The sequence below is a fragment of the Puma concolor genome, chromosome B2 (genome assembly GCF_028749965.1).
Source record: "Puma concolor isolate L17-30 chromosome B2, mPumCon1.1.hap2, whole genome shotgun sequence".
Lineage (NCBI taxonomy): Eukaryota > Metazoa > Chordata > Mammalia > Carnivora > Felidae > Puma > Puma concolor.
In genome coordinates, this window is record NC_141671.1 from 32,749,061 (window position 1) to 32,770,797 (window position 21,737).

The 21,737-nt window shown below is 38.4% G+C and overlaps 1 pseudogene; it reads left to right on the forward strand.

Moving 5' to 3' along the window:
* Positions 1–750: 750 nt before the first annotated feature.
* LOC112862457 (V-type proton ATPase subunit d 2-like) lies at positions 751–2,831 on the forward strand (annotated as a pseudogene).
* Positions 2,832–21,737: the final 18,906 nt, after the last annotated feature.

Below are 21,737 nucleotides of genomic sequence, written 5' to 3' on the forward strand. Positions count from 1 at the left end.
AAAAAAAAAAAAACAAGACCACTGCTTAAGCATTCATTATAACTTAGTTATTTTTATGTGATTTGTACTTTTCTATCTTACACTTATTGAAGTATAATATTTACTTTTGAACTAAAGTTTTATAATAAGTATATGCTTTTTTTAAGTTTGTTTATTTTGAGAGAGAGAGAGAGCAGGGGAGGGACAGAAAGAGAAGGAGACAGAGAATCCCAAGCAAGCTCTGTGCTGTCAGTACAGAGCCGAATGAGGGGCTCGAACATACTAACTGTGGTATCATGACCTGAGCTGAAACCAAGAGTTTAACTGACTAGAGGCTAACAAGAGGTTAACAGACGCTTAACCGACTGAGCCAGCCAAACACCCCTACTTTTTTAATTTGCAAGGCAACTTTGCCAAGTAAAAAATCATTAAAAGATTTCTGAAGGCTAATTTCTTTAACGTACTTAACCTAATTGTGTAACTTACAGATTGGAATTTTTCTCCTCAGTCTCTTGAAAACAGGGTGACAGTGGAACTCAGGTTCATAGATCCTGTACTTTGACCTTATCCCAGCATGGAATTTTTCTTAAATGTTATGAACATTTAAAGCACTAGGAATCTTGGTTAATAACTTTTTCCCCCTATGTATTTGAGACTCCAGTCTTGGATTCATGTGAGTTAATAATAATCTCTTTTTTTTTATTTTTTTTAATGTTCATTTCTGAGACAGAGACAGACAGAATGAGAGCAGGGGGAGGGGCAGAGAGAGAGGGAGACACAGAATCCGAAGCAGGCTCCAGGCTCTGAGCTGTCATGTCAGCACGGAGCCGGACATAGAGCTTGATCACACAAACCATGAGATCATGACCTGAGCCGAAGCTGAATGCTTAACCCCCTGAGCCAACCCAGGTGCCCCAATAATAATCTCTTGTAATCAATAAAAACAGGAGCTCCATTGACCATGATAGACAATGGCTTTTATTTTTTAATATCCTCCAGATGAGGACCTCATCCTAAGTTAAGGGCACCTTCCAAAGGAGGCTCCTTTCCTTGATATCCACAGTGTAGCCACACCAATTCTCAAGAAACAAGCAGCAGACTCCAGGCCTTTAAATTCCCTACTCCAAAGACATACAAATTCAACTGTGTGTTCAGCAATTGAAACTGTATACCTGGTCTACTTTCCAGGGCCCTGTTTTTAAATCAAGAAATGTGCAGCCTACTCTCCTTCTCCCAGTCTTGGTTTGTTTCCTGGGTTTACTCGGATTATCTAGCTGATTCACTGTTGCTGTAAAAAATAAGGCTGAAAAAAATAAATAAATAAATAAGGCTGAGTGTGCTGTGTTGAAAGGCACTGAAACCAGAGGAAACCAGCTATGAAAACCCTATCAGCTGATAGATTTCTTCCTGATAACTCCTCATAACTACTAGCATTTTTTTTTCCAGTCTAGGGCAAATCTCCAGGAGCTGACCAAGAACCAGGGCTGTTTCAGCCCAGATTGCCTGTGATCTCCTTCCCCATGCTTGAGGGTGCCAAGCCATACTTTAACATGGACCCTGGCTACCTGGAAGGCCTGGTGCGAGGGTGCAAAGTCAGCCTCCTGACCCAGCAGGGCTACATCAACCTGGTCCAGTGTGAGACCCTGGAAGATGTGAAAATTCGTCTCCAGGCCACTGATTATGGCAACTTCTTGGCTAATCTAACAAATCCTCTTACTGTTTCTGTTTCCAGAATAGACACTGAGATGAATGCAGAGAATTTGAATATTTCTGTAATCATTCCCTGGAACTCCTGAGCACATTTTTCCACGTATATGACATGCAGTTATATGAAAAACAATATGATTCTACTGATGAACGGTGCATTGCAAAAAAGAAAGAAAGAAAGAAAGAAAGAAAGAAAGAAAGAAAGAAGAAAGAAAGACCTATGAAAGAAATTCTGGTGAAGTGCCACCTATTGGGCTGTTTCACAGAAATGGAAGTGGTCAACATTTCAGAGACACTGATCTTTTTTTTTTTTTAATTTTTTTTTTAAGTTTATTTATTTTTGACAGAGAGATAGGCAGAGAATGAGCAGGGGAGAGGCAGAGAGAGATGGAGACACAGACTCGGAAGCAGGCTCCAGGCTCTGAACTGTCAGCACAGAGCCTGACGCGGGGCTTGAATCCACAAACTGCGAGATCATGACCTGAGCTGAAGTCAGATGCTCAACCAACTGAGCCACCCAGGCGCCCCGACACCGATCTCTTTAATGCTGCTCTGGTTGAAACACCATTAGCTCCATTCTTTCAAGATTGTATGTCTGAAAATAACCTAGTTGAACTGAGTGTTGAATTACTGCACATTAAACCGTACAAGTCTCACCCTGAGGCATCCTATAAATTCTGTAAGAATCATGGTGAGGTCACAGTAGAAATTACGTGTCCCATTCTTGAGTTTGAGGCTGCCAGAGGTGCTTCTATCATCACTTTTAACTCCTTTGGCACTGAACCAAGCAAAGGTGACCAGGAGACCCTTTACCCAACCTATGGCAAGCTCTGTCTTGAGGGGTGGTGCCTGCGGGCTCAAGCAGAAGACTTCTATCAGGTGAGACGAGTAGCGGACCACTATAGCGGACCAGCCTTTGTTTGAGGCTGTGGGTGATGGCAGCAGAGGAAAGACTTTGGAGGATGTGTTTTATGAGTGTGAGATAGAAATGAACATGCTGACATTCAACAGGCAATCCCACCACAGCGTGCTTCACGCATACACAAAGCTGAAGGAGCAAGAAATGAGCAATATCATGTGGATAATAGAATGCATGTCAAAAAACACATCAAAGTAAAATTAACAGTTACATTCCAATTTTATAACCCAGTGTGGGGCCTCAAATGCAGAAAATCATAAATATTAAGGAGAGGATTTGAGGAAAGTCAAAAGAATTGCATTATATTACCTGGGTTGTACAAAAATAATCCATGCTGCACCTTCATGAATTGCAGACCCAATGGAAATATAGTAAACCAACCCAGAAATAAAGTGTTCCTTCCTTTTTTTTTTCCCAGCAGCCTTAAATTTTTCCGTGTTTATGTTTCATTCTTTACCAGACCATAGACATTAATTCTGATTAACCCTATGGTGCTTTTCCTATTCTCATTTGGTTGTATTAAAAAATCAGATAGGGGCGCCTGGGTGGCTCAATCAGTTAAGCGTCCGACTTCGGCTCAGGTCATGATCTCGCGGCATGTGAGTTCAAGCCCCGTGTGGGGCTCTGTGCTGACAGCTCAGAGCCTGGAGCCTCTTCAGATTCTGTCTCTCTTTCTCTCTCTGCCCCTCCCCCACTCACACTCTGTCTCTCTCTGTCTCTCAAAAATAAACATTTAAAAACAAATTTTTTTAATCAGATCTAATTTTAAACAAAGGAAAAAGAAAAAGAAATGTGCAGCTTCTCCACCGAAACAGCTGGGATTTGAGGTTCTAGATCCTGTTGGATACCTCACTTTCCACTTCACAATTAACCCATGTTTTTACACAGGAAGGGGGAAAATCTCCTATCAAATAGTGGAAGAAATAATTAGTTCTTAAGAAAGTTGAAAGTTATCCAACAACCCCTTTCCAAGGGGAAAATAATGCATATATTAGAAGAGAAAATGCAATCATATGGCTTCCCCAAGCCTCTCAAGCACCAAGCATCACCCACCTATGTATCCTCCAGAAAGTAACAGGTGGACTGTGATTTCTGCACATTAGTGGTTCCCATACTGCTTCCCAGTTCTCTATCATTATGGGAAAATGTTCTTTGCCAGACATCAGTTCGCATGAAGCAAGACACCTCACAAGAGTCTAAAATGAAGCTAATTTAGATGGCAAAACTCAGGGGTGGGCAGCAATTTTGGCTCAAAATTTTCTAGCAACCAACTCAAAACAGTGTTAATAGTGGCTATCATATAAAACCCAAAGACTAACTGATAGAGACCAGAAATCTATTTCTCAAGTTCCTACTTTAAAAGTTCCAATTTTAAAAAGTGATCCTCTGAATGATACTGTTTTAGGAAGCCCAATAGGGGGTTTCACAAGCCTGTTTCTTGTGGGATTGTTCAATATAGGTAAATATCATCAAACCAATAGATAATTCTGTAACAAGAATTCTACAGAAAGTCAACACATTACAGCAGGATAAGTATAGCAATAGGAAAAAATACAAAGTAACCCAGAAAAATAAAGCGATTAACTCTTACTGGTATAAGGCAGGTCAAGAAATTTTCCTGGAGAAAGAGACATCTGAATGGAATTTTGATAGGTGTACCTTGGAATTTTCCAAGTAAGCAGTAGAAGGGGGACATTCCGGGCAAAGGAAACCACAAGAAAGTAAAGGCAGGGAGTCATGAATCAGCATGTTTTCATAAAGATCTATATCTATAATCAGATTAACTGACTGGAGAAGAAAGGCTAAACAGGCAGACACAGGAGAGGTGGGCAAGATGAAGAAATGTTTTGTATACTGTGTTAGAGATTTGACATTTATTATAAAACAAAATTATCTAAGTTCTAAATGAAGGCATTAAAAATAGTAATGAAGATGAGAAAATATACTTAAGGTTGTCTAGGAGGTAGAATTTACACTAAGTATTAATAAAATGAAGGGGTTGAGGGAGAGGTAAGAATGTAAGAGAGTCAGGGGCACCTGAGTGGCTCAGTCGGTTAAGCATCCGACTCTTGATTTTGGCTCAGGTCATGATTTCACGGTTCATGAGATCAAGCCCCATGTCTGGCTCTGTGCTGAGAGTGTGGAGCCCACTTGGTATTCACTCTTTCCTTCTCCCTACCCGCCCCCTGCCTCAAAATAAATGAAAAGCATTTTTAAATCTTTATTTTAAAAAAGACATTTTTGAATAACCACCATGAATCTGATGTTAAGTGCCAGAGATACAAGAGTGAACAAGACAGATGCAGTCTCCCACAAAGCTTATGGTTGAATACATATTATTTAAGTGATTCAAGACTTTCAGGAACACAGCTAATCCATTAACATGTAAAGAGAAATTTTTTCAATATTGAGTTACTGACAAAGAGAAATGAACGTACAAAGATCTAAATTTTAAAACTTGCATAGCAAAATCCTTAAATAAAGCCAGTGGCAAATTATAGCCCATAGATGTCAGCAAAGACCCACCTGTGGGCAGGAAAACATTTTACCAGAAGAGGTAGTGTTTTAATTTCTGCCTTGTGTTTCTTTCCCCTCCGTATATTCATTTTTGTTTTATGTTCTCCATGTTTTAATAGCACGTACCCAAAGCAAATTTTTCCTATTATTTCATCCATTTATTGAATATATTTTGTTTTGTGAATTTTATTCAACTTATTCACCAGTTCTGGTAATCTAGGTTTGCTCTTCTCTCTAAAGGACTTTTTGTCTATAATATAAAACCTAGTGCTTGATGGTATACAGGCACAAATTGTTCTCTAAAACACTGGTTTCCAAAATAGACTGTGTACCCTACAGTGAATGTACACAAGATCCTTAGGATTATGGGAAGGAAATACTAGGATTTCTATTTACATACATTTGGCAACCTTTAAACTTTCTATTTGTCTATGTTATGGTACATATAATCAAGTCATATTATTAGTACATGTGAATAATTTATGATAATTTATAAATAAACATATGCACATAGCTTCTCAAATATTTTTTATTGAGAGAGCTGTCTTATCCATTTGGGCTGCTATAACAAAATACCAGAGACTGGGCGGCCTATAAACAAGTTTATTTCCCATAGTTCTGGAGACTGAGAAGTTCAAGATCAGGGTACCAACGTGGTTTCATTCTGGTGAAAGCCCTCTTCCTGATTCATAGCCAGTGCCTTCTCACTGTGCCCAGAAATGGAGGAAGGGTCAAGAGAGTTCTGGGAAGGTTTCTTTTATAAGAACACTAATCCCATTCAGGAAGGCTGCATCCTCAGGACCTAACCACCTCCTAAAGCCCCCACCCCTACCCCAGCTTAATACAATCACATTAGGCAAAAAGATTTCAACATGTGAATTTGGGAAGACACAAACATTTAGACCATAGCAAGTGCTTTGTGCTTTTTTTTAAAAAAAATTGAGCACCATAGCTCAAATGTGTGTTTTATCTTGTCTACATAATTGAAGTGTATGTTCTTCCAGGGAGTGATGGTATCTTACTTCTCTTATCTTTTCCAAGGCACATTGTACGTGTAAATGCTAATATTTATTGACCACCACTGACATACAATTCTGTTCTTCAAACCATCAACCTGGGGGCCACTCTTTGAACACACTTTGGAAGCATTTTCATTAAAGCTAAGGACAGCTTAAGTGAAACAAAAATGTTTTCCTTTGGACCAGCAGGAAGAAGACTTAATGAAAAACTTCAATAGTAATTGTAGAAGTAATATTATAAGTAGGGCAATAGGAAGGATTAGATAAAGCCATGCCAGCAGCCTCAAACCAAAGAATGTCCAGTTGCCCCAGTTAATTCATATTTGGTGTGATTTTTCACTGATAAGAATAACTCATAATTAACCTAACCAGCTTACTCATGCTTCTTAAACCTCAGTGTACATAGGAATTTCTAGGACGTAGCCTAGATGCAAATTCTCAGTTTCACCCCAGGGATTCTGAATCAGCAGGTCAGGGGGGTCCAGAAATGTGCATTTTCATCAAGCACCCCAGAAGACTCTAAGCTGGTCATCTGAAACACAACTTTGAGGTAAATGTCCTAGACAAGATTATTCTACCTTGTCACCAGCCATGAGAATTGATCAAAAAACAAATCTAAGAACTCATTTACCAGTCTGTTACCCTCGCCAGCTCTTATTGCCAACTGTGATCAGAAGTGTGAAACAGTCTATGTTCTTCCCTCAGAGATGATCACATTGCTAGCTGTGAGATGGTCCAGATCCCTTAGAACTGGGTAGAGACTGTGGTCTTGGTACTCCAGCACCAATCGCTGCTCCTTCATGTGCCACCCGGGCATTTCGTAATATTTACTTGATAAACCATTGCTCAGTAATGAGCCTCATCTCCTCCTGGCCCGATCCATGTGGCCGGACTGATCTCTTATCCATTAGGTAGACCATCTTCTGGCTCTCCTGTCTTCCCAACAGATGTGAACATGAGAAATCCTGGAGCAGAGTAAGATGCCCCTGTATGAAAATAATGGAGACTCACCTGTGTGTGTACAGAGTGGGGAGGGCTATATCCAGGGATGGAAGCAGCAGTGGGAAGACACGCTGCAGGAAGACCTTTCAGATTAGACTCTTATCTCCACATACACCTTGGAACATCACTGCCTCCCCTTCACACATAAACAGAAATCAGAGCAGCACTTGTTCCTTGCTAAGTCAAGTAACTGAAGAAGCTAGGTGATAGGCTGGGGTCTTCACTTCTCCATTACCTGCCACCACTACCCCAGCTGTCAGAGAGCCTGCCTGCTCCCAGTTGTGCTATTCCTTAGACTTGACTGACAGAGTGGCTGCAACTAGAGAGATCCACAGTGCTTCTGAGTTCTCCCCCAGGGCTGGACCTGGAAGGACACAGACCTTCACCCTTTTCCCACTACATACCACCCCTCCAAACCAGCTGTTACCTCTGTAGAGACATGAGCTCACAGACCCACAGAATTAGACAGCTAAGGACTAAAACCGCTGCAAAACAGAGATACCAAATCAAACACCATATACTATCTACTGCAGAATTCAGAAAGAGATGAAACAAGAACTTAAAATAAGATGGTAAATACACTTAACAATATAGTAAAAGATATCAGCAATCTAAAATTTTTTTTAATGTTTTTATTTATTTTTGAAGGAGAGAGAGAGAGAGAGAGCATGAGTGGGGAGGAGCAGAGACAGAGGGAGACACAGAATTCGAAGCAGGCTCCAGGCTCTAAACTGTCAGCACAGAGCCCAGCGCGGGGCTCGAACCCACAAACTGTGAGATAATGACCTGAGCCGAAGCCGGACACTCAACTGACTGAGCCACCCAGGCACCCCAAAGATATCAACAATCTAAAGCAAAACTGGTAATTCATAAAAATAAAGAGATAATATTAGAGGTTTAAATGATAACAGTTTATGTTGCAAATACTCTGGGTGTAACAAGTAGCAGATGGATAGAGCTGAAGCAGAAATGGTGAGGTGGAAGCCAAGACAGAAAAGGCTCCCTGAACAGGGCAGGAAAGAATAAAGGCCTTGAAAACATAAAAGAGAGTCCAGCAAAATGGGGGGTAGAAATAAAAGTCTTGACATCTGGTTAATAAAAGGTCTTGCAGTGAGAAAGCAAAAGAGAAGAATAAATATTTGAGGAAATAGTGACTAATGAATTTAACAATATTACAGAAAGATGAAAGGCCTTGGAACAAAGGGCTCAAAGTATACCAAATAGGAGCAATAAGAAAAATTCCACACCTAGGATCACTATAATGGGACAGAGAAATCTGCTAAAAGTTCACAGAAAGAAAGGACAGATCACCTACAACAGAATAAGAATCAGATTGACATCACACTTTTCAATAGCATCAATAGATGCAGGAAGACAACATTTTAGTGAAGAAATATAAGCTTTAACTTAGAACTTTATATACATCTAAATTGCTATTCAAATAAGGTGGCATAATAAATATATTTTTATGCATCCAAAGCCTTAGAACCCAAAGACCTATATTAAAAACACTCTTGGAAGAAGTACTCAAATAAGAAGAGACTCAAATTAAGGAGGTTGCAACAAAGAATATGGGAATAGAGGTGATTTGACAAGAGTTCCAGGACCATACTAAGAAAAAGGGTGTGTGTATGTGTGTGTGTCCAGATTTTAAAATCTTCATTTGGTGGGGGGACTGGCATTTGGGTGAGAGAAGGAAAACATCAAGGACAGGTAATGGATGTGTTAACCAACTTGATTGTAATAATTATTTTACAATGTATACGTATATTAAATCACTGCAGCTTTTTAAAAGTTACACTGTGTGGGGCGTCTAGGTGGCTCTATCAGTTAAGCATCCAACTCTAGATTTTGGCTCAGGTCATGATCTCATGGTTCATGGGATCGAGCCCTGCATCAGGGCTTTGTGCTGACAGCACGGAGCCTGCTTGAGATTCTCTCTCTCCCTATCTGCTCCTCCCCCACTCTCTCTCTCTCTCTCTCTCTCTCTCTCTCTGTCTGTCTCTCTGTCAAAATAAATAAATAAAAACTTCAAAAGTTACACAGTGTAACTTAAATATATGTGATCTTTATTTGTCAACCATACCTCCGTAAAGTTGGATGAAAAAAATGTAAATAAATGCATTTTAAAAAATCGGAAGGACATCCAGTCTGCTAAAGAATTTGGGGTCAAGATATAAATATTAAGGTATTTAATAAATTCGCAAAGGTAAGTAAACATGAGTGTATGTTCTAAAATCAAGCCAACCCTGGGGCACCTGGGTGGCTCAGCAGGTTGGGTGTCTGACTTTGGCTCAGGTCATGATCTCACTGTTTGTGAGTTCGAGCCCTGCGTCAGGCTCTGTGCTGACAGCTCAGAGCCTGTAGCCTGCTTCAGATTCTGTGCCTCATTCTCTCTCTGCCCCTCCCCAACTTGTGCTCTGTCTCTCTCTGTCTCTCAAAAATAAGTAAATGTAAAAATAAATAAATTAATTAGTTAATTAATTAAAGCCAACCCTCATAAGAACAGAATCAGTAAATATAACCTTTAATCCAGCAGAAAAAAAAAATCAGTCTATCAAATGGAAAGTGAAAAAAAGAAAGAAACAATGTACATTAAACATAAAATAAGAAATGAGTTGCAAAAATAAATCTCAATATATTAGCAGTTACCAATTAAAAGACAGAAGCATGGATAATAAAGGAAATAAAAAGATGAAACCATGTGTTATTTACAATAAACACAAATAAAGCAGGAAAATACATAAAGGCTGAAATTAAAAGGAAGAAAGAGATTTACCAGGTGGCAAATATGACCCCAAAAAAGTTGGGCAACAATCTCAGTACACAACAAAATAGATTTTAAGGTTTAAAAAAAAAGTGCTTTGCTAAAGGACAAAAAAAAAAGATTTTTAATAATTAAAAAGAAAATAGGACAAGAAGAAATAGTAATCACAAATATATATAAAATGAATAACATAGCCTCACAATTTATAAAGCGATAACTGAAAGAACTATAGGTATAAGTTGATTTTAATCGCAGTTGGTGATTTTAACAAACCCTTATCAAAAACTGGTATACAGAAAAATAAACAAAGATCTTAAAGAGCAGAACAAATAAAATTATTTAAGCTTGTTTATTAATCAAGCCTCAACATATAGGAAAATAAAGAACTCTTCCAGATTACAAATGACTAAATAAACAAGACAATTTACTGAAATGAGTATTCTGGATCACAGGGCAAAGGATAAAGGGAGTGGGGAGACTATAAGGATCTTTACTGAGAAAATTAGATTGTGAAATTTGATTGTATATTGTGGGTGAGATAATAGTATTATATCAAAGTTTAATCTCCTGAGTATTATCACTCTCCTGTATTTATATAAAAGAATGTCCTTGTTCTTAAAAATGCACCAAAATATTTAATAGGAAAGAGGTATGATGTCTGCAACTTCGTCTGAAATGATTAGAAAAAGACATTAGAGAGACAGAAACAGAGAGAAAAAGAAAGCAAATATAGCAAAATGTTAAAAGTGATTAATCTGGACAGTGTCATAAGAACTTTTTTTACTGCTCATAATTTTTCTATAAATTTGAAATTATTGCAGAATAAAAAAGTTTACATTTTCATAAATAACATTTGACTTAAAATCAAAATTATAAAGAATGTAAATAATTAGAACTGACTAGAAATTAAAACACTACCTATCAAAACTCGTTAGATATGATTAAAGGAACATTTTTTACCTATAAATATACTTATTAGAAAACCAAAAATAAATACATAAATAAAATGAACTCAAAAATTAAGTAAATGGGGCGCCTGGGTGGCTCAGTCGGTTAAGTGGCTGACTTCGACTCAGGTCATGATCTCGCGGTCCGTGAGTTCGAGCCCCGCGTCGGGCTCTGTGCTGACAGCTCAGAACCTGAAGCCTGTTTCAGATTCTATGTCTCCCTCTCTCTGACCCTCCCCCATTCATGCTCTGTCTCTCTCTGTCTCAAAAATAAATAAACGTTAAAAAAAAATTTTTAAAAATAAAAAAAAAATTAAGTAAAGCAGAACAGAATAAACCCCCCAAAAAGAGGAAGAAAATAATAAAGATGAGAATAAAGATCAACAAACAGAAAACTAAAGGCAAATTAAGGAAAATAAAAGTGGCCCTTGAAAAGATACATATGTGCACTGTTCCAGAAGAGCTGCCCAATTCATTGTATTAAAGACTTTTTATTATAAAAATAAATAAGGAAATATAAGAAAAGCAAGTTCTATGTCCATGCTTATAAAAGCAAACACAACACCCTAAGTAAAATATTAACTAAATAAAACAAACAGTAAATATGTAACTATAGGATAATCCAAAAAAGTTTATCATAGGAGTACAAAGATGTTTTGCATAAAAAAAAATCTCTCAACATAATCCCCTATATTAGGATATTTAGAGGGAAAATATATATAATGAAATAAATCAATGATGGAAATGATTTTTTGAGTTTCAATGTCCATTTGTGATTTTTTTATAAAATAAACTCTTACAAAACTAGGAATAAAAGGAAACCTATTTAATTTAGCAAAGGTTGCATGTAAAAACTTACAGCAAGGACTTCTTCTGGGAAGATGGGGTACTTCTACTTCTCCCTATTCCTCCCACTAAGTACAACTAAAAACCCTGGACATTATACATAAAGCAAACATAAAAAGACTCTGAAAGGTAGAGATAAGAAGGCAGACCATGTGGGACACCAGGACCTGAGGAACAACACAATGGTGGGTTCCCTGGGCTTTCTTTTCGCCTGATACATCCCAAACTTGGAGCTGAAGAAACTGACAACTTAGAAACGCCAACTAACACAAACAAACAAGCCCCAAAAGGCTGATGTCACTAGCCCAAAGGCTGATATCACTAGTCAACAGTCTGATTATCGCTAGCCAAAAATCTGGTATCACTAGCCAAAAGATCAGGACAGGGGCAGCCTGTCAAGACCAAAAACTTTTAGAAAATACTGGCTCTGATTTGCAAACACCATAGAAATAACTGCGGCCCCATTCCTACTCACACCAGAAAGATAGAATAGGACACCTAGACTTCTCCCCTCCTAAGAATGTAACATGACACTGCACTATCACCCTGCACTGGTGTCCAAAAAGACCAATTAGGACACCAAGAATTTCATTTTGTCAGACCAGTAATGAGGGCTTCTCCCCAAGATGCTAGTGGAATGGGATGTGGGAGAACTCTCACACCTGCCCAGCAATAATGATAATAACTAAAAGAAGTTCTCTAAACAGAATGGAAATTATAAAACAGGAACCTTGAAACATTGAGAAAGAAGAACAAGATCAGCAAAAAATATGAGTAACTACAATAAATTCTTTTTCTCTTGCATTTTCTAATTTACACTAGGTGGTTGAAGCAAAAATTATAACACTAATGTGGTTGTAAATGGGTGTAGAGGAAATATTTAAGGCAATTATATTACATATAAGGGAAGGGAAAGGGACATAAAGAGAGATAAGGTTTCTATACCCCACTCAAACTGGTAAATGATGACACCAGTAGACCATGACAGTTATGTATGTATAATGTAATACCTACAACAGTCACTGAAAAAGGCTATACAAAGAGATACACTCCAAACCACTATGGATAAATTTTTTAATGTTTATTTTTGAGAGAGAGAGAGAGAGAGAGAAAGAGAGAGAACAAGCAGGGGGAGGGACAGAGAGGGAAACACAGAATCCAAAGCAGGCTCTAGGCTCTGAGCTGTCAGCACACAGCCCAACACGGAGCTTGAACCCATGAAGCATGAGATCATGTCCTGAGCTGAAGTCAGATGCTCAACCGACTGAGCCATCCAGGTGTCCCCCAAAACCACTATAAATGAATAGAATTATAAAAAATATTCAAGTAAGCCACAGAAAAGCAGAAAAAGTAAACAGAAAAATGAGAAACAGAGAGAATAGAAAGCAAAAACTTAAATGGCAGAATTAAGCTCTAGCATAATACTATGAATTGAATTGTGTCCCTAAATTCATATATTGAAGCCCTGACCCCTAATGTATTTGGAGATAGGGCCTTTATGGAAGTAATTAAAGATAAAGGAGGTTGTAAGGATAGGGCCCTGATCTGATAGGATTAGTGTCCTTATAAGAAGAAACACCAGACAGCTTGTTCTTATTCTGTCTCCTACCCTCCATCCTCCATATGAGATACAACCAGAAGGCAGCCATCTGCAAGCTAGAGACAGATCTCTCACCAATCATGCTCGTACTCCAATCTCAGACTTCCAGCTTCCAGAAATATAAGAAAATAGGTTTCTGTTGTTTAAACCACCCAGTCTAGGGTATTTTGTTATGGCAACCCAAGTAGATTAATATACATAGCTATAACTATATTAAATGTAAATGGTCTAAAATCACCAATTAAAGGCAAAAATTGGTAGAGTGGATTTTTTTAAGTGAACCAAAGACATGATATCTAAAAAAACTCAGTTCAGTTCATATGTAGGCAAGTTAAAAGTAAAAGGATGGAAAAATATATTATTCAATCACTAATCAAAAGGAAACATGAGTGAGTATACTATGATCAGATAAAATAAACTATAGAGTAGAGAAAATTATCAGAGACAAGCTGGGACATTTTATAATGATAAAAGGGTCAACCTACCAAGAAGACATAACAATCATAAGCAATTATGCACAAAACAACTGTCAAAGCTGCAAAATATGCAAAGCAAAAACTGATAAAATCCACAATTGGAGACTTCAACATAACTCTATCAAAAAGTAACAGAACGATTAAATAGGAAATCAGCAAGGATACAGAACTTAGCAATACCATCAACCAATAGGGTCTAATTCATATTTATAAAACACTCCACCTAACAACATCATAAAACACATTCTCTTCAAGTGCCCAGGGAACATATATCAAGATTGATATATCTGGGGCCATAAAACAAATCTCGATAAATTTAAAAGAATTAAAATCATACAAAGTATGTTCTCTGACCACAATAAAATTAAACTAGAAATCAGTAACAGAAAGATGACAGGAAAATCTCCAAACACTTAGAAAATAAGCAATCATTTAAAAATAATCCATGGGTCAAAGAGTAAGTTTCATGAGAATAAAAGATACATTGAATTGAATAAAAGTTAAAATGCAATATATTTAAGCTTATGGAACATGGGTAAAGCAGTACTTAGAGGGAAATTTACAGCATTAAATGCATACATTTAAAAGAAGGAAAAGTATCGGGGCACCTGGGTGGCTCAGTCAGTTAAACCTCTGACTTCGGCTCAGGTCATGATCTCACAGTTGGTAACTTTGAGCCCTACATTGGGCTCTCTGCTGTTAGTGCAGATCCCACTTCAGATACTCCATCTCCCTCTCTCTCTCTGCCCCTACCCTGCTCACACACTCTATCAAAAATAAACAAACATTAAACTTTAAAAAAAGGAAATCAATAATCTGAATAAGATCAATAATCTAAGGCTTGTACCTCAAGAACCTAGAAAAAGAGCAAACCCAAAGCAAGCAGAAGAAAAGAAATGATAAAAATAAAAGCATAATTCAATGAAATTGAAAACAGAAAAACAATAAGAAAAATCAATGAAACAACAGATTCTTTGAAAGATCAATAAATTGATCAAACTCTAGCCAAGACTGACAAAGAAAAAAAGAGAAATTAGGAGTTACCAATATCAGTGACAAAACAGGTAATATCATACAGACCCTGTGCACATCAAAAGGATAATAAGGGAATACTACAAACAACTCTACAAGCATAAATTTGAGAATTTAGACAAAATGGACCAGTTCCTCAAAAAAGGAAGCTACTACAACTCACCTAATATTAAACAGATAACTTGAATAGCCCTATGTAACTATTAAGGTGTTGAATTTGGAATTTGAAATTTAAACTCCCAAAAGGGAAATTTCTGAGCCCAGATGGTTTCAGTGGAGAACACTACCAAACATTTAAAGAAGAATTAACATAAGGGTGCCTGGATGGCTCAGTCAGTTAGGTGGCCAACTTTGGCTCAGGTCATTGACCTCCCAGTCCTGGGTTTGAGCCCCGCCTCTGGCTCTGTGCTCAGAACCTGGAGCCTGCTTCGAATTCTGTGTCTCCTTCTCTCTCTGCCCCTCCCCCACTGGTGCTCTGTCTCTCTCTCTCAAAAATAATTAAACATTAAAAAATTTTTTAATAAAAAGGAATTAACGCCAATTCTACACAATCTCTTGTAGAAAATAGAAGAGGAGGAAACACTTCCCAATTCATTTTATGGAACTAATATTACTCTAATACCAAAACCCAATGAAAAAGGAAACTATATACCTATATCCTTCATTAACATAAGCACAAAAATCCTTAACAAATTATTAGTAAATAGGATTCAACAGTATATTTAAAAAAACAGCAAACACTACAACCATTGAGGTTTTTCCAGGGATGTAAAGCTGGTTCAGTATTCAAAAATCAATCTGTGTAATCTACATTATATTATCAGGCTAGAAAATAAAAATGATCATATCAACATGGTTATATCAACAAATGCAGGGAAGGCACTTCATTAAATGTCATGCCCATTCATGATAAAAACTCAGAAAAAAATAAGAATAAAGGGAACATTCTCAACTTGCTAAAAAAATAATAGCAAAAAGAAAAAAGAGAAAAAAAATCCCAGAGCTAATGTTATACTTAATGGTGAAAGACTGAATGCTTTTCCTGTAAGACCAGGGACAAGGCAAGATATCAGCTCTTGTCACTTTTATTCAACATGGTGTTAGAAGTTCTAGCCAGGAAACAATGCAAGAAAAGGAAAGAAAAGATAAACATATAGGAGAAGGAGAGGCAGAAGCAGCAGCAGCAGCTCAACCTAAAATGGATTATGGACTTGAATGTAAAATATAAATTTTTTAAAACACTAAGGGGAAACCTTCAGGATGTAGACCTAAGCAAAAAATGCTCAGAGTTGACAACAAAAGCATGATTCATAAAAGGAAATATTGATAAATTGGATCTCATCAAAATTAGAAACATTTGCTCTGCGAAAGACCTGTGAGGAGGATGAAAAGACAAGATATACAATGGGAGGAAATATTTGCAAGCCATGTGTCCAAAAGAGAACCAGGGGCGCCTGGCTGGCTTAGTTGGTAGAGCATGCGGATCTTGATCTCCCAGTTGTGAGTTTGAGCCCCACATTGGGTGTAGAGATTGCTTAAATAAATTTTAAAAGAGAGAGAGACAGAACCAGTATCTAGAGTATACAACAAGCTCTGAAAACTCAACAGTAAAAAATAAACACTCTAATTAGAAAATAGGGGGAGCAGGGGAAAGAAAACAGGAAAAACAAATGAAGAGGTATTTAACAGACTAGGATACACAGATGGAAAATAAGCACATTAAATGATTCTCAACAATAGCCATTAGGGAAATACAAAATAGAACAACAATGAGATATCACCATAAACCTGTTAAAATGACTAAAATAAAAAATAGTGACAATACCAAATGCTGACAAGGATGCAGAAAAACTGGATCACTCATACACTGCTGGTACAGCCACTCTGGAAAACAGTTTGGCAGTTTCTTTAAAAACTAAACATGTGGGGCACCTGGGTGGCTCAGTCAGTTGAGCTTCTGACTTTGGCTGGGGTCATGATCTCATGGCTCGTGAGTTCAAACCCCATGTTGGACTCTGTGTGATGGTGCAGAGCCTGCTTTGGATTCTCTCTCCCTCTCTGCCCCTCCTCCACTCATGCCCCCCCAAAATAAATAATTAAACTTTAAATACATACATACACACATACTAAGCATGCAACCACTGCACAACTCAGCAATTACACTGTTGGGCATTTATCTTGGAGAAATAAAGACTTATGTCCACACAGAAACATGTACATAAATGTTTAAAGAAGACTTATTCATATTATCTAAATACTGGAAACAACCCAGATATCCTTCAACCAACTGTGCCATATCTATACCATGGCAACCCAGCAATAAAAAACTATATAAGGAACAACCTTGTGTAATCTACAGAGAAATATGCCAATAGAAAAAAAAAAAACCGATCTCCAAAAGTTATATACTGTATGCTTCCATTTATAAAACATTTTTGAAATGACAATATACAGAAATGGAAGACAGATTAGCAACTGCCAGAGGTTAAGGGGAAGGTGAGGCAATAGGGAAGTGGGTGCAGCTAAGTATTGGCATATCCTGGTTGTAATATTTTACCATCAGGGAAAACTGGGTAAAGGGTACATGGGATCTGTTTGTACTATTTTTTTTTACAACTATATGTGAATCTACAATTATCCCAAATGACACATTTAATTTTTTTAAAAAACCTGCAGCAAACATTGTAGTTAATGGAGAACATCTGGTTGCATTTCTTTTAACACTAATGTTCTTTGTCGCTGCTACTATTTAACATGGCCCTAGAGGTCCTAGTCAATCCTATGAAAAAGAAAACTAAGAATTTCAAGGATTTGACAAGATACTCTCAGAGTCTGCTAAGGATATTATTATCTACCTGGAAAAAGGAAAGAGAATATCAACAACAAACAAACCGCTGAAACCAGCAAAAGAATTCAGCAAGTTTGTCCCATATATGATAACCTACAAAAAGTGGTTAACTTCTACTATTTGTAAATTACATATATGATAAGGTGTTAATAACCAGAATATATAAAGAATTCCTACAACTCAACAGCAACAACAAATAAAGCCACACACAAAAACAATTTAAAAATGGGCAAAAAACGTGAATAGGTATTTCTCTAACAATGATATTCAAATGGCTGACAAGCATATAGAAAGGTGTTCAACATCACTAATCATTAGAGAAATGCAAATCAAAACCCAATGAAATATCATCTTACACCCATTAGGATGGCTGCTATCAAAAAATAAAAAAAAAAAGCAGGCACCTGAACAGATATTTGTACACCAGTGTTCATAGCAGCATTATTCACAATAGCCAAGGGATGGAAAAAACCCAAGTGTGAACTGATGGGTGAGTGTATAAACAAGATGTGGGATATCCATGTAATGGAATATTATTCGGCTTTAAAAAAGGAAGGAAATCCCATCACATGCTACAACATGGATGAACTTTAAGGACATTATGCTAAGTCCTTAAATAACCCAGTCACAAAAGGACAACTACTGTATGATTGCACCTTCGATGAAGTATCTAAAGTAGTCAAATTCATAGAAACAGAAAGTAGTATGGTGGTTACAGGGGCTGAGGAGAGAGGGAAACGGGAACCTGCTGTTCAATGGGAACAGAAGTTCAGTTTTGCATAATGAGAAAGTTTTGGAGATTTGTTGCACAGCAATGAGAATTCACTTCACACTACTGAAATGTACACTTCAAAATGGTTAAGATGGTAAATTTTATGTTATTTTTTACTGCACTTTTTAAAATGTTGGTTACACTTCTCTACACCAGAAATAATGGATTTGAAAATAAAATTACAATAAGATAACAAATCATAATTACAGCAAAGTCCATAAAATGTCTCAGAATTAACTGAGCATACACGGGACCACTATGCAAAAGTGAATTTTAAAAAGCATAATACAGGTGTCTGGGTGACTCAGTCGGTTGAGCATCTTACTCTTAATTTCAGCTCAGGTCATGATCTAAGGGTCATGGTATTGAGCCCCATGTCGAACTCTGCACTGGGCGTAGACCTGTTTAAGTCTCTCTCTCTCTCTCTCTCTCTCTCTCTCTCTCTCTCTCTCCCCGCCCCCGTCTCTCTCTCTCTGCCCCTCTCCTCTGTTCTCACTCTCTGTTTCCACATCAAAACAAACAAACAAACAAAAAATCCTTACAGTAAAATATGTCTCAAAAAATAAAGATATGCAAAGAGTTACATAAGCCTTGCACTAGGGTAAGGGACAGAAATGGGTAAAGGATAGAGTATTCTCTGAGATCCCTGAGTGGGAAATTACTGTCTTCTCTTATGACTAAGCAGTGGTCCCTGCTCAAGACCAAAGGAAGCCCAAGTTTTGCATCTTCCCACCCCCACCACCACCACACTGCCACAACTTTGGCTTCTTTCCTTCATATTGTAAATGTGCCAACTGTCCTATATTTCTCCTGGGATCCACATTTCTCCTGCCCAGTGTTTGTGCCGAACGCTGTGCGGGCTCCCAAGTTCCACAGCTTCCTCTTGTTTTGAGCCTTGCCCTGAAAGCAGGGGAGGGTAGTGAGGTTAGAGTTTTTACTCCATTGGCTCCCTTCCGAAGTCACCTTGGACAGTCTATGCCCCATGACTGAAAGGCACTGTTGCCAGCAAGGTAGTGACACTGTAGGACTAGCTCTACTTCTGAACTCTGATGACTCCTCCAGTCCCTTGCCTCTTTGGACCTTGTGGTAATGACAGCCCACCTGCTGCTACCTCCAGATGACACTGTACTAGCCCCCACCCACCTCTTTGTAAATACTTCCTTGTACATAGATTCTCCTTGAACTGTCTTATTTTGAACATGCCATCTGTTTTCTCTTGAGGCCCTAGGACAATGAAAGTCATTTCTTCATTCCTTGCCTCTGACCAGTCTGGCCAAGGGCTTTTGGAAACCTCATTTGCAATGGAAAATGGGGAGAAGGGTCAGGAGAGTACGTGAATCCCCTGTCTGGGACAATCTTTTTGGTTTTGGAGCCTTTCCACTCTCTGCAGCCCTTGGGGATTGGCCTGGAAAAAAAATAATTTTCCTAAATAAACACTGAGATTAAACACCAATCTTCTTCTGTTCTTTTCACATGAATATGTACATGAGTAAGGAAATAAAGACAACCTGGAGCACAGGAGCATGCTGTCATTCAGGAAAAAAGCACTGAGGATACACCTTCCCATTGTGTGTTTGGGTTTTATTCCCATTGTCTATTATTTTTTTTTAATCTGAGTATAGTTGACACACAATGTTACATTTGTTTCAGGTATATAACATAGTGATTCAACTTCTCTATGAGTTATACTGTACTCACAAGTGTAGCTACCATCCATCACCATACAGCGCTATTACGGCTATTACAATATCATTGACTATATTCCTTAGCTGTACCTTTCATTCTTGTGATTCATTCATTCCATAACAGGAAGCCTGTGTCTCCCACTCCCCTTCACCCATTTTGCCCATCTCCCTGTCCCCTCCCCTCTGGCCATCATCAGTTTGCTGTGTTGGGGGTTTTTAATGTTTATTTATTTATTTATTTATTTATTTATTTTGAGAGGGAGATAGCATGATCAGGGGAGGGGCACAAAGAGAAGGAGAGAGAGAGTTCCAAGCAGGCTTCATGCTGTCAGCTCAGAGCCTGACATAGGGCTCGAACTCATGAACCGTGAGATTATGACCTGACCTGAAATCGAGAGTCAGATACTTAACCGAGTCACCCAGGCAGACCCAGTTTGTTCTCTTGTGTTTACAGGCCTGATTCCGCTTTTTGTTTTTTCATTTGTTGGGTTTTTTTTAGATTCCATATTATGATTGAAATCATATCAAAAGAAGAACCTCAAACTTGAGGTCAACACGGTTCTCTAAAGTATTGATATCTGCCCCAAGGGTTGAAGGAACTCCTTGCATGGCGCATGCCCTCATGAACATAGACCCAGCTCCATTATGAGTAGGGCGTTGGACTAGATGAACTTTAAAGTCAATTCCAGCTCCCAGTTCAGCTTTTAAAATGAACAAGACATTGAAGGGAGAGAACCGTGTATTGTACCACTTGGATTAGATACAACCCAACAGTGCAACTCCCTCTCTCCTCTTTCTCTCTCTCTCTCTCTCACTCACACAGACACAGACACACACACACACACACACACACACACACACACACACACACCTTTTTGCATTTGACTATGTTTAACATTCTACTCTCCTTACACAGTCTGGGAGCTGGCCCCCCATTAGTCCAGTTTTACTTTCCATCCAGACACCACTCACTCCCCTATGCAAGGACAGGTAGCTCCTCCCTTTTCTCCTTAATCTAGCTTCCTGGATCCAAGGAGACCTAGAGGGCACTTTTTCCTACTCCTCATCGGAAAGGGGACAGCCCTCCCCATAAAACAAAACCCCACAAAGTTGGGTCCGATACAAGCCTGCCAGGAATCTCCAGAAGGGTACTAGAAGTTTTCAATTAGCTGATTCCCTCCTTCCTTCCCCTGGGGGCCCTGTCACTTTGACCTCCACTGCTGTGACCAGACCCAGACCCTTTGGATGTGCAGCTTCTTCCAAATCAGCCTGTCATTGACATGACCCAGAGCCCCACCCCCAGACCAAACTAGCATTTCAAAAGGAATTTGCTTTGTCGAACAAACAAAAATAAAAACACTGAAAGGAAAAATGAAAATGAAGCAATACAAGACTTAAAACAGTAAGTTTTTAGAGAAAGTCAAGTTGGGGGCACCTGGGTGGCTCAGTCAGTTAAGCCTCCAACTTCACCTCAGGCCATGATTTCAGGGTTTGTGAGTTCGAGCCCCACATCGGACTCTGCACTGACAGCTCAGAGCCTGGAACCTGCTTCCTATTCTGTGTCTCCTTCTCTCTGGCCCTCCCTCACTCATGCTCTTTCTCTCTCTTAAAAATAAATAAA